Raw genomic sequence first — 11,399 nt, 5'->3', positions numbered from 1 at the left:
TTTGGTGGGTGATGGGAAACACAGTGACACAAGATGCTGGAGCCTGGAGCTGCACACCAGGACCTTCCCAAAGGTGTCTTTCCAGTGGAGCAGGACCTGACAGCAAGGGAAAATATGTGCCTAGAAATGTGATTTCCCAGTTGCTGATGCCTGGATTGGTGTCTGAGTAACCTGCTCTAGTGGAAGGTGTCCCTGCCCATCGCACGGGGGTTGGAACTGGGTGATCTTTAAGATCCCTTCCAACCCAAACTCTGATTCCATGATTCCAGGAATCAGGTGTCAGCGTGACCTGTGAGAGCCTCAGCTGTGAGTGGTGCTGTGGGAAGGGAGCTGTGACCTCCCCAGGTGTCATTGTGGAGGAGATAAGACATAAACAAGATTTAAAAAAGATTCAAATAAGATGGAAGATGTGAGGAGGAGACAAAACCCCTCCCAAACACCTCAACACTTGCAAATGTGCTTGTAACCATCAGCAACATAAATCCCTCTCCATCAATCCTCCAGCAGTGCCGAGGAATTTGTCCCATTCCAGGGCTGGCAGCTGTCAAGAGAAACAGTTAAAAGTTGGTCTCACACACTGCAGCAAATTCCAGCAGCATTTGGAAATGTGAGAGAGATTTCCCGAGGAATATGCAAAGGATTCCTTAATCCAAAGGAGCTAAACTTTCTGAGTGATCTGTTCCCTGTTGGATAATGTTGGTGAGGATGCAAACACACCTCTTTGAGCCCTTCTTGTCCCCTCAGTGAGTTCCCAGGTCAGGGTCAGGCCAGAAAGTTGCTCTCAAAACACAGCTGAACGTCACAGGATCCCCAGTCCTGCTCTCACCTCCTCCAGGAACAGCTTTCCTTCCCTTCCAGGTGAACTTTTCCCTCCCTACCGTTCCTGGCTGGCTCCCTCTGGAAGGTGGGAGTGCTCTGCTGGGCTGAGGGGATGGGAAGTACAGACAAGGAGCAAGGCAGGGCTCTGGGAATGTGGTACCAGTTATCCCTATTCCCTGCTGGAGGGTTCTGCTGGCACTCCCAGGAGACAAAACATCCCTCTGCGTGTCCAGCCACCTTTGCCAGATGATTTTATTGTTGAGGGGGACAGGAAAACAACAGGGAAGGGCTGGAAAATTCAACTAGTTACATTTTCCCCTCTCTGCCACAGCTTTTCATGGAAGTTTAGAGTTTAAATCATAGAGTTGTTTAGGTTGGAGAAGACCTTTAAGATCAGCAAATACAACCATTAATGTAAAAATACCCCAGTCCACCACTAAACCATGTCCCCAGGTGCCACATCCACACAGCTTTTAAATCCCTCCAGGGATGGGGACTCCCCCACTGCCCTGGGCAACTGAGCCAGGGCTGGGAAACCCTTTCAGTGAAGAAATTGTTCTTAATATCCAACCTGAGCCTCCCCTGGTGTGACTTGAGGCCGTTTCCTCTCATCCTATTCCTTGGTACTTGGGAGCAGAGCCCTAGTCCAACCTGGTTCCACCCTCCTGTTGGGGAGTTGCAGAGAGTGAGAAGGTCCCCTTTGAGCCTCCTTTTCTCCAGGATGAGCCCCCCCAGCTCCCTCAGCTGCTCCTGGTGCTCCAGACCCTTCCCAGTTCTGTTCCCTTCCCTGGACATGCTCCAGCCCCTCAATGTCTTTGTTATCGTGAAAGGCCCAAAACAGCCCCCCGAATTTGCATTTAAGTTGGGTTTCAGCTGGATTTCAGTTGGATTTCAGTTGCTGATCACTGCCCTGGTCCTGATCTAAGATATAATGATTTAATAGCTGTTTAAACTTCCTGATAATGAAACCTTCCACAAGCACACACAGAGCCTCCTGGAGCACCCAAATAACCGGGATTTGAGGGAATGTGGGTCTCTGTGTGGATACAGGAAAACAGTAAAGAGGACCTTAAATCAATTCAACTTGTGGGAGGTGGATTTGGAGGCACCTCTGTCTTGTCCCTGCTTTGAGCAGTGGTGGTTGCTGCTCTTGCCAAAAAGAGCAAGTTTCCACAACCAGAAACAGATCCCTTGAATCCCAAAGTCTTCCTTGGCCATTTAAAATGTTCTGTACCAACTGTGACCCAGATTCTGGGTCTCTTACCTCATCTCCAGTCCATCATCCTCTTTCTTACACTGTTTCCTAATCATTTACCTCATCTCCCGGTGTTCTGGGATGATCTGTCCCCTTCTTTCTTACCACTCCCACCTCCCATTTCCGATCCAGTCTGTGGTGAATTCACCTGCAAATCACAGGAGTTTCTTAGGAACAGCTGAGTGACGCTGATTCCAGCTTTGTGAGGGCTGTGTTTTCCTGGAGAGCATGACTGTTCCCAACTCCTGCAAATAAAAGGAATTAAACAGAGGATTCGAGAGGTGTGTGAGTAATGCAGCACCATCCCTGGGGACACGTGCTGGGGGAATACACACAAACAAGCTGAGAACACAGAGAACAACGAGTGCTTCCATAGGAAGGGAAGGGAAAGGGAATTGCTACAGCAAAGGGAAACTGAGGCCCAGAGTTACAGTTTGCACAGCTCATTCAGCTGGTTTGGTGCAGAGCCTAAACTAAGGCTCTTGTGATTTGTTGTGGGTTTCACTGTCTGAATCAGGCAATAAAGCTGAATTTATTTGCACAATAGGAAAATAAGGCTGTGAACTTCTTCCTGCTAAAAGGACCAGGGAAAGGCAATGGAGCTGGGGAAGAGTCGGGAGAACAAATCCTATAAGCAGAGGCTGAGGGAGTTGGGGGGGCTCAGTTTGGAGAAGAGGAGGCTCAGGGAGGACCTTCTCACTTTCCACAACTTCCTGACAGGAGGGGGAAGCCAAAAGGGGTTCAACAAGTAACAGGATGAGAGGACACAGCCTCAAGCTGTACCAGGGGAGGTTTAGATTGGACATTAGGAGGACTTTCTTCACAGAAAGGGGGCTTAGACATTGGAATGGGCTGCTCAGGGAGGTGTGGAGTCATCATCCTTGGAGATGTTGAAGCAGAGCCTGGACGTGGCACTCAGTGCCATGGGCTGGGTGCCAAGGTGGGGTTGGGGCACGGGTTGGACTCGGTGATCTCAGGGGTCTTTTCCAACCTAGTTGATTGTGATTCTGTGTGCCAAACAATGGTGTGTCCCAGTGACTTGGACCTTTCTCTTCATGACATCCCCAGCTTGGCTCTTCCTCCCCTCATTACTCTTGTCCTAATGAACAAACCACAGTGAAGCTTCTCTTTCTCACAGCCAGACATGGCCTGGTGTTGGCTCTGCCTCATCTGTGCATTGCCCTTGTTGCCTAAAATCAGAGAAATAATTCTCTGGACAGTTTTGAGTACAGAAAGGTAGAAAGCAGCACTTTAACTGTGGTGCCTTTGGTGCACAGACTGTACTGCACACGCCCACAGTACAGGCCTTTACAATTTTTATAATACCATCTAATTACAATATCTAGGCATTACCTCATTAGTTACACCCAGCCCCAAAACTGTCTGTCCCATTGTCCCACCCTCAGACACACCTCCCAAATTTGAGTCAGTGGTGGCAAAACAACCACCCCTTCATCCCTGTCCTCCTCCTCATCATCACCTCTGTCCTGCTTGCAACAGCTTCAAGGCTCCTGAGCAGTTTTGACTTGGTTATATCAAATGGTGTGATCCTGTTATGTCTTATTCCGAGTACATGTTCTCCAGATAAGCTGTTTTTCACCTTGCTCAAATCTCGGTCCGTTGGAATCCTCGGCAAGGAACGTTAAACATTTTCGGAAATCTCGTACAGAGGTGCTAAAAGTGTCACACTAAAAGAGCTAAACTAAAATTGGATGTGACACAGAGTTGAAGGCATCACCCCCGAGCCTGTTCCATGGCCTCCTGACTGTGGTTGAGCACTGAAAGCCTCCTTATAACCCGAGGGCTCTGTCACAGCGAGCTCCGTTCGCACCGAACTGGCACCGCTCCCACCCACCGCCTTCCCCACCTCCGAAGGAGTCTGGAGCTCAGCAAGGGGAAGGAACATTCCATAGAAGGGAAGAGATCTCTGCCAGGCTCTGCAGAAATGGGACACAGATGGTGCCTTAAATCAGAGCGGAAGTTTATTTGGGGGCCCTGCTCGTGACGTCGCGCTGCAGATCCCGCAGCAGATGACAGACACCAGCATCTCAGAGAGGGTGAGGAGTTAATTTTGGGGCTCTTACTTAGACTAAAAATAAGAAAAAAAATCAAGGAAAAAGAGGAAAAACTTCACCTTGATAAATGTTTCAAGGATAGGAGTGTTTAAACCTCCTTTTATTTATTTATGTGTGGGTCTGGTTTTTCCAACACCCTGATCTTTATCACAGCTCTTTGTTGGCTGGTTGCTCAGCCAGGGTGGTTGGGCTGGTTGACCACGTGGACACTGCTGATGGGAAAATATGAGGATTTAATTAGTTTGGCTTTTCTCTTCTCTAGATGTAAACTTTTGTCCTTGTCCTCTCCACACAGAATAGTTGGAAGGGATTTCTGGACATTTTCTAGTGCAACCCCCTGCTCTAGCAGGACCACTGAGGACCAGTTGCCCAGGATATATCCAGGTGGTTTCTTAAAATTTCTCAGAATGGAGATTCCACAACCTCTCAGGAGAGCCAGCCCCAGGTCTCTCTCATAAAAGAGATGCTCCAGTCCCTTCATCCCCTTGAGCTGGGCCAGTTCAGCTTTGAGAAGAGACACTGAGAGGGAACCTCATCCCTGTCTGTCCGTGTGTGCAGGGAGGGGGCAGAAAATGGACCAGGCTCTGCTTGGAGGGGCCCAGCAATGGCACAAGAGGAACAGGCACGAACTGATGCCCAGGAAGTTCTACCTGGACATGAGGAAGAACTTCTTTGCTGGGCAGTGATGGAGCACTGGAACAGATTTCCCAGAGAGGGTGTGGAGCCTCCCTCACTGGGAATATTCCAGACCCATCTGGACACCATCCTGTGCCCTGTGCTCTGCGATGACCCTGAGTTTGGACCGGATGACCCACTGTGGTCCCTTCCAACCTTTCCCATTCTGTGATCACCTTCCTGGCCCTTTGCTGGACTTTCTCCTGCCTGTCCATGTCTCTGTTGTACCGGAATCCCAGCCCTGGGCACCCAAAAGGGCAGGAAAACCCTGCTGAAGCCCGGGATTGAACCAGGGACCTTTAGATCTTCAGTCTAACGCTCTCCCAGCTGAGCTACTTCAGCCCTGCTGGGGCTGCAATTGTTGCAAAATCTGTTGAAATATGATGATCTTTCAGCCTTTTTGGGCAGCCTTTAGTTGATTTTGGCTTGGGAGAGAAGGAAGTTGTTTCAGGGAATAAGATACAGGCAGAATGGGATCAAAAGCACTGGTTCAAGGTGCCAGCCCAGACTCCCTGTCGGTGTCTGTGACTTCCATGCATGACTTTAATCATGTGAATCTGGAGGATGGAGCTGGAAAACACTTACTTTGATATTAGAGAAGCTCACAAATCATTGCAAGGAAAACAAGGAGATGGAGTAAAGTCTCTGTAGCTACAAAGCTGCAGAAGGGGAAGCTGAATGTGGAGTGACAAAGGTGGTGGAGGATGAAGTGAATGACAAATTCACTGTAGGGAAGGCTCAAGAGATAACTGGGAAGAGAGTAAAAGGGACAATCAAACACAGACTCCTCTCTCTGGGCTGGTGCTGAGGACATTGTCTTGTCTCATCCCTCAGACCATCTCTCTTTTTTGTGCTGTTCAGGGTTTCAGGCTGGTCTGACATATCCAAAAATACACATTGGACAGGTCTAAAATACCCAAACCGCTTCCCTGTAGCATGTCCTGATAAGAAATAATAAATATAAGAAATAATAAATTGGGGCTCACTGCTGTTCCTGAAGGCCAAGGTCCATAACATTGGGAAGAAATTCTTTACTCAGAGAACAGGAACAGGCTTTCCAGAGAATCTGTGGCTTCCCCATCCCTAGAAGTGTTCAAGGCCAGGTTGGACAGGGCTTGCAGTAACCTGGTCCAGTGGCAGGTGAGTGGGATGAGATGATCTTTAAGGTCCTTTCCAGATCAAATCATTCTGGCCTCTTATGATAAAACACAGTTAAAATCTGGATTTAAACAGCAGCCTTGAGCTGAAAGCATTAGCATTGAACAGACTTTCCTAACATCTTTTCACAGAGCCCACGGAAGGATCTGGAGTTATCCATGGAGCCTGGCTAATCTCTGCACACCAATCTGTCTCTCTCCACCCAGGGAATGGGAGCCTGGCAGATTCATGTGGTGAGATGGGACAGGTTTGCCCAACCCACCAGCTTATCCTGCAAATAATTCGCTCCCAGGGCGATCTCCCATCTTTCCCCAGCTCCAAATTCACGTCTTCCCAAAATACTTCTGTGAAATGCACGGTGAGTTTTCCATGTCTGTCAAAAATCTGGTAGAGAAAGGTGTCAAAAATATATTTAATCTGGGCTTGAATGTTCAGCTCGACAGCAGCAGATATTTCCTCCCAGGGATTTATTAGATAACAGTTCCTTGATATTTAGGGCTCCCAAACTAGGCTATGGAATATCCAGACAACAGAATCATACCCTAAGTGGGTTTTCTTCCTGCAAAAACACTTTCATTCCTGGATCCCAGTTGTGATCCCACCCCTGGTCACTGAGGAACTGGTCACACGTGTGGCTGAGGGTCACAGCATCTTTGTGCTTCTCAGATGGGGACATTTTTGGCCAGCTGAGCAATGATACTCCCATTTAAGCTTATAAATTGTCTCCTACATATGACAGATCCAGCTCCTGAAAACTCAGTGGTACCAAGAGAAAGGTTCTCCAAGGTCTCCTTGGAGCCTTCTCTTCTCTGGGCTGAACAAATCCATCTCTCTCAGCCTTTCCTCACAGGAGAGGAGTTCAACCTCTCTAATAATCTTTGTGGCCTCCCCTGGACTTGCTCCAGAGTAGACAACCCCCCACACCAGTGACTCAAGATGTTGAGAAGCTGTGGCTGCCCCATCCCTGGAAGTTTCCAAGGCCAGGCTGGACGGGGCTTGGAGCAACCTGGGGTAATGGAAGGTGTCCCTGCCCATGGTAGAGGGCTTGGAAAGAGATGATCTTTAATGTCCAGGGCATCACTAAAGACCTTGGCCAAAAGACAACACAACCCAAACCCAGATTCCTCTGTTTTGAGTCTGGTGGAGATGCTGAAATGAGAAGAATCTCCAATATTGCTGACAGGGTTGGAGCCTGAAGGCTGACTAGGTCTCAGCTCTGATGTGGGAATGAGCAATCCTTGTTCTCTATCCTATTGAATGTCTCTCTCATCTCCACCTGGATCTCAAGATCCATAAGGAGAAGGCAGTTGGGAATTGGTCCCAGTAAATATTTTCAAGAAATCCTGCAATCTGCCCCCTGCAAAATCATTCCCAAAACAAGGCTGGATGTTCAGAGCAGCTCTGGTTATATTTATTTACAGAAGGAGCAATTCAGTGACTACAGATCCTACAAATCTAGCTTGGCTCAGCCTGCAGGGACTGAAAACTCTTCCTGGTTTATTTTCCCATATTTGGATGCTGAAGGAAGTAAGAGAAAGGGTTGCAGAGCCAGATGATTTATCAGCTGATGATTATTGTGTGGCCCATCACAAGTGTTCCCTTGTACATAAAGCTTTGCTTTGAAGGGTTATTAAAGCCTGGCGTGCAGCTTTGCTCCAGGCTTAGCTTTTCTTCAAAGACTCTTGTCTTTGAAGGCAAATCAAAATAATCCAGTGTCTATTTTGAAACATCAATGCCTCTGATTCTGTGAAATGGTATTGTTCTGTTCTTCTCTTAAGAGCTGGGAGCTATTTAGTTCAGCAGCATTGGAGATCAACAAATTCCTGGAAGGCCAGATGGGGAGAGCAGCGTGACAGGTAGCAAAGAACACAGGAGAAGACCCAGCAGGACATTTTTTACTGCAAACCCAGGAGTTTGGAAAATGTTCCTGGGGTGGGATTAGTCTCACTTGATTTCTCGGAGGGCAAAAAGGCAAATCACTAAACCTGACCTAAACACAGAACGGTTTGGGTTGGTAGGGACCTTCAGGATTAATTAATTCCAACCCTCTGCCGTGGACAGGGGCACCTTCCACTAGTCCAGGTTGCTCAGTCACCAGATAGAGCCCACAGAAATCAAATGCTGATTTCCAAAATTGAATCTACCTTCAAAATCCGAACGAAAAATTTCAGAAGTCGACTCTGGAGGTCTCTGTGTGACACCTGGGGCGTTGTCAGCATGCTCTCCCAGCAACCTGGGCATCCCCTTTCCAGCAGCAAACCATAAATGCACCAAGATCAGCTTTGTTGGGAGTTACAGCTCCCTCCCTGCAGCCAGGAATTAAATTATCCAATCAATGCCAATAAGAAAAGTTATTTCCACTCCTGAGTTCAGCTCAAACTCTGGTGAAGTTCATGCCCAGAGGAGCCAGGTTATGTCTTCCCGTGGGGTTTTCCAGAATCCAGTGCAAAGATGGGCTGAGTCCTATCAAAAATTCTTCTCCAAATCAAATCACAGCCAATAGCCCAGATCACTTTGAGGTCTGCACGAATCTCATCCAACTCTTCCTGAGCTTTTTGGGGCGGGGTCTCCCAGTTGGGATTTAGGTCAACGTGGCTCGAAGGAGACAAGGCACATCAAAGGCTTCTCAAGGCCAGTGGTGCCACCTAATGGGAAAATTCCCAGGGAATGAGTTCCTCGGAAGTGAAAGCCCTTATCTGGAGTGTTGCTAGGTGACGTCGAGATGGAAATTAGGAGCCCTGACGTAAGTCCCTCTTTTCTGCTGCTTTACGACCATTCCTCCGTCAATCCAGTCCCTTTTTCCCCAGCATCCGAGCCACACGCGCGGGATCGCCCTGGGAATTTCGGGCTATTTCCTGCTTTTAAATCCTTTCTCAGCAATGCCCTGAAGCTGCCAAAGGGATTTTGTCCTTCTTGACGCTCGGCGTGGAGAGGAAATTATTCCAGATTTTTGGAATATGAAGAGCCAGGCAGAAAACAAAGAGGGAATGAAGGAGTGCCATGGGAGAGACCAGGAATCTGTGGGTTTTATCCTTAGTTACAAGTTTTGAAAATGAGAGGTGATGCAGGCTCTGCACTGCAACCTCCCCACACTGCTGCAGCTCCGATCCCTCTGGAATCACACTGTGGCTCTGCAAAAAAAAGGGATAATATCTCAAAAGTTCCCAAATGGTAACTCCCTGCAGCCCCTCCAAATCATAAATAATCATGAGAGTAGGCAGAAAAGAAGTGGGAAGCCTGTCCTGGTCTCAAGGGATTAATATGTTCCCTGACTGTGTTGTCTTCCCAACACCTCCACCTGTTTTTCCCTGACAGTCACTCACCACCATATCCCTGTTCCCTTTATTTTTCAGGAGTGTGTTACATGGTTAGAGCAGGGTCTGGATCATTCTCAGGCCTCATCTCACCTCTACCATCAATAAATCCAAAGTTTTAAGCTGTCTCAGTCAGGCTTTCTTTATTTCCATTTCTTTGAAGAGGTATTTCCAAGATTCTGTCAATTTTTCCTGAGATGAAGGTGTTTGTAAGGGCTCACAAGAAGAAAATTATGTAATGCGGTGTCAAAGCTTTGTTTCTGCTGTTCTTGGGGACAGGGCACAAGTGAAGGTAGGGGAGGATTTAATCCTTCTTTCAATCAAAACACCACCATTAGAGGCAAGAAGGAACCCACAAAACTCCTGTGGGTCAAAGAAGGGATCAACATTTAGGGCAAAGGGGAGACACCTTCAATTAAGCAGGATGGAATCATTAATTCCAGCAAGGAGCCGAGCTCTGCTGCTGCTGAGGACTCTGCAGCTGTAGCTGGTGTTGTTCCAAGCCCCCAGCGTTGCCTGGCAGAGGTGGTGGGGCATCAGTGATTGTCCTCAGAGCTCAGAGGGTCATAAACCATGGAATGGTTTGGGTTGGGAGGGACATTAAACATCATCCCATTCCAACCCCCTGACCTGGGCAGGGACACCTTCCACTAGCCCAGGTTGCTCCAAGCCCTGTCCAACCTGGCCTTGGACACTTCCAGGGATGGGCCAGCCACAGCTTCTCTGGGCAACCTGTGCCAGGGCCTCACCACACTCCCAGGGAAGAATTCCTTCCCAATATCCCACCTAACATCCCTCTGTTGACTTAAAACCATTCCCCTTCATCCTGTCACTCCATGCCCTTGTCCCTCTCCAGCTCTCCTGGAGCCCATTTAGGCACTGGAAGGGGCTCTAAGGTCTCCTTGGAGCCTTTTTTTTTCCGGGCTGAACAAATCCCTCTCTCAGCCTTTCCTCATAGGAGAGGAGTTCCATCTCTCTAACAATCTTTGTGGCCTCTCCTGGACTTGCTGCAGAGTAGACAGCTTCCCACACCAGTGACTCAACATCACCACCACTTTAGAGGGCAGTCCAGGACACAGGACTGGGAAAAAACAGCTGAAGGAACTAAGGAAAAACCCCTTTCTAAAACTATTTTTTATGATGGCTTTGAATTAAAAACATGTCCCTGTTTCACAGACTCAGACTGGTTGAGGTCAGAAGGGATCTCATGGATATCAAACCCCTGCTCAGGCAGGAACACCTCCAGCCAGTTGTCCAGGATCACATCCAGGTGGCTTTGAAATATGGCAAAGAATGGGAACTTCACCTCTCAGGGCAACCTTTCCCAGCTCTCTCATCCTCTTCTCACAGGAGAGATGCTCCAACCCCTTCATCCCCCTCCTGGCCCTTTGCTGGCCTCTCTCCTGCCTGTCCATGTCTCTGTTGTACTGGAATCCCAGCCCTGGGCACCCAAAAGGGCAGGAAAACCCTGCTGAAGCCTGGGATTGAACCAGGGACCTTTAGATCTTCAGTCTAACGCTCTCCCAGCTGAGCTACTTCAGCCCTGCTGGGGCTGCCATTGGCACAAACCCTGTTGGAACAGGAAGAGCTTTCAGCCTTTTGCAGCTCCAACTGGCCCAGGGGACACTTGGCTCTTGTTCTGTCCCTGGGGAACACTGAGAAAAGCCTTCTCAAACAACACCAGGCACTCAGGGAAATCAAATGTGTCCATTTAGATCAGGTTGATCTATACTGCACTATCCTTCTAGTGCAGTTCCCTGTCTCTGGAAAAGGCCCAGGGAGATGTTCCATGGGAGATGACGGGAGTGGGGCTGAAGTTCATCCCCTTTTTGCCATATTCAAGGAGTTGGAAGGGACATGTCCTGTTCTGTCTGTTCACATCTGTCTCTGCATGCTTAAACCACAGAATGGTTTGGGTTGGAAGGGACCTTAAGGATCATCTCATTCCAAACCCCCTGCCATGGGCAGAGATATCTTCCACTAAACCTTTAGATCTCCAATCTAACACTCTCCTGGCTGAGCTACTTCAGCCCTGCTGGGGCTGAACTTTGCACAAAACCTTTCAGACTTTTGCTGTTCCATGTGGCTTCCCCTCCAGGCAGA

At 48.5% G+C, this 11,399-nt stretch overlaps 2 non-coding genes across 2 annotated transcripts; both read right to left on the bottom strand.

The window, feature by feature from the left end:
* Nucleotides 1-5,093: 5,093 nt before the first annotated feature.
* Nucleotides 5,094-5,166, bottom strand: TRNAF-GAA. The gene has a single exon. It is a non-coding gene; the product is annotated as a tRNA-Phe (tRNA).
* Nucleotides 5,167-10,765: 5,599 nt separating this feature from the next.
* TRNAF-GAA lies at nucleotides 10,766-10,838 on the bottom strand. The gene has a single exon. It is a non-coding gene; the product is annotated as a tRNA-Phe (tRNA).
* Between the last annotated feature and the right edge of the window lie 561 nt (nucleotides 10,839-11,399).

The sequence above is a fragment of the Manacus vitellinus genome, unplaced genomic scaffold (genome assembly GCF_001715985.3).
Source record: "Manacus vitellinus isolate BGI_N305 unplaced genomic scaffold, ASM171598v3 scaffold_1_pilon, whole genome shotgun sequence".
NCBI lineage: Eukaryota > Metazoa > Chordata > Aves > Passeriformes > Pipridae > Manacus > Manacus vitellinus.
Note: the sequence above shows the minus strand (reverse complement) of the source record. Positions and strands in the feature narration are given on the sequence as shown.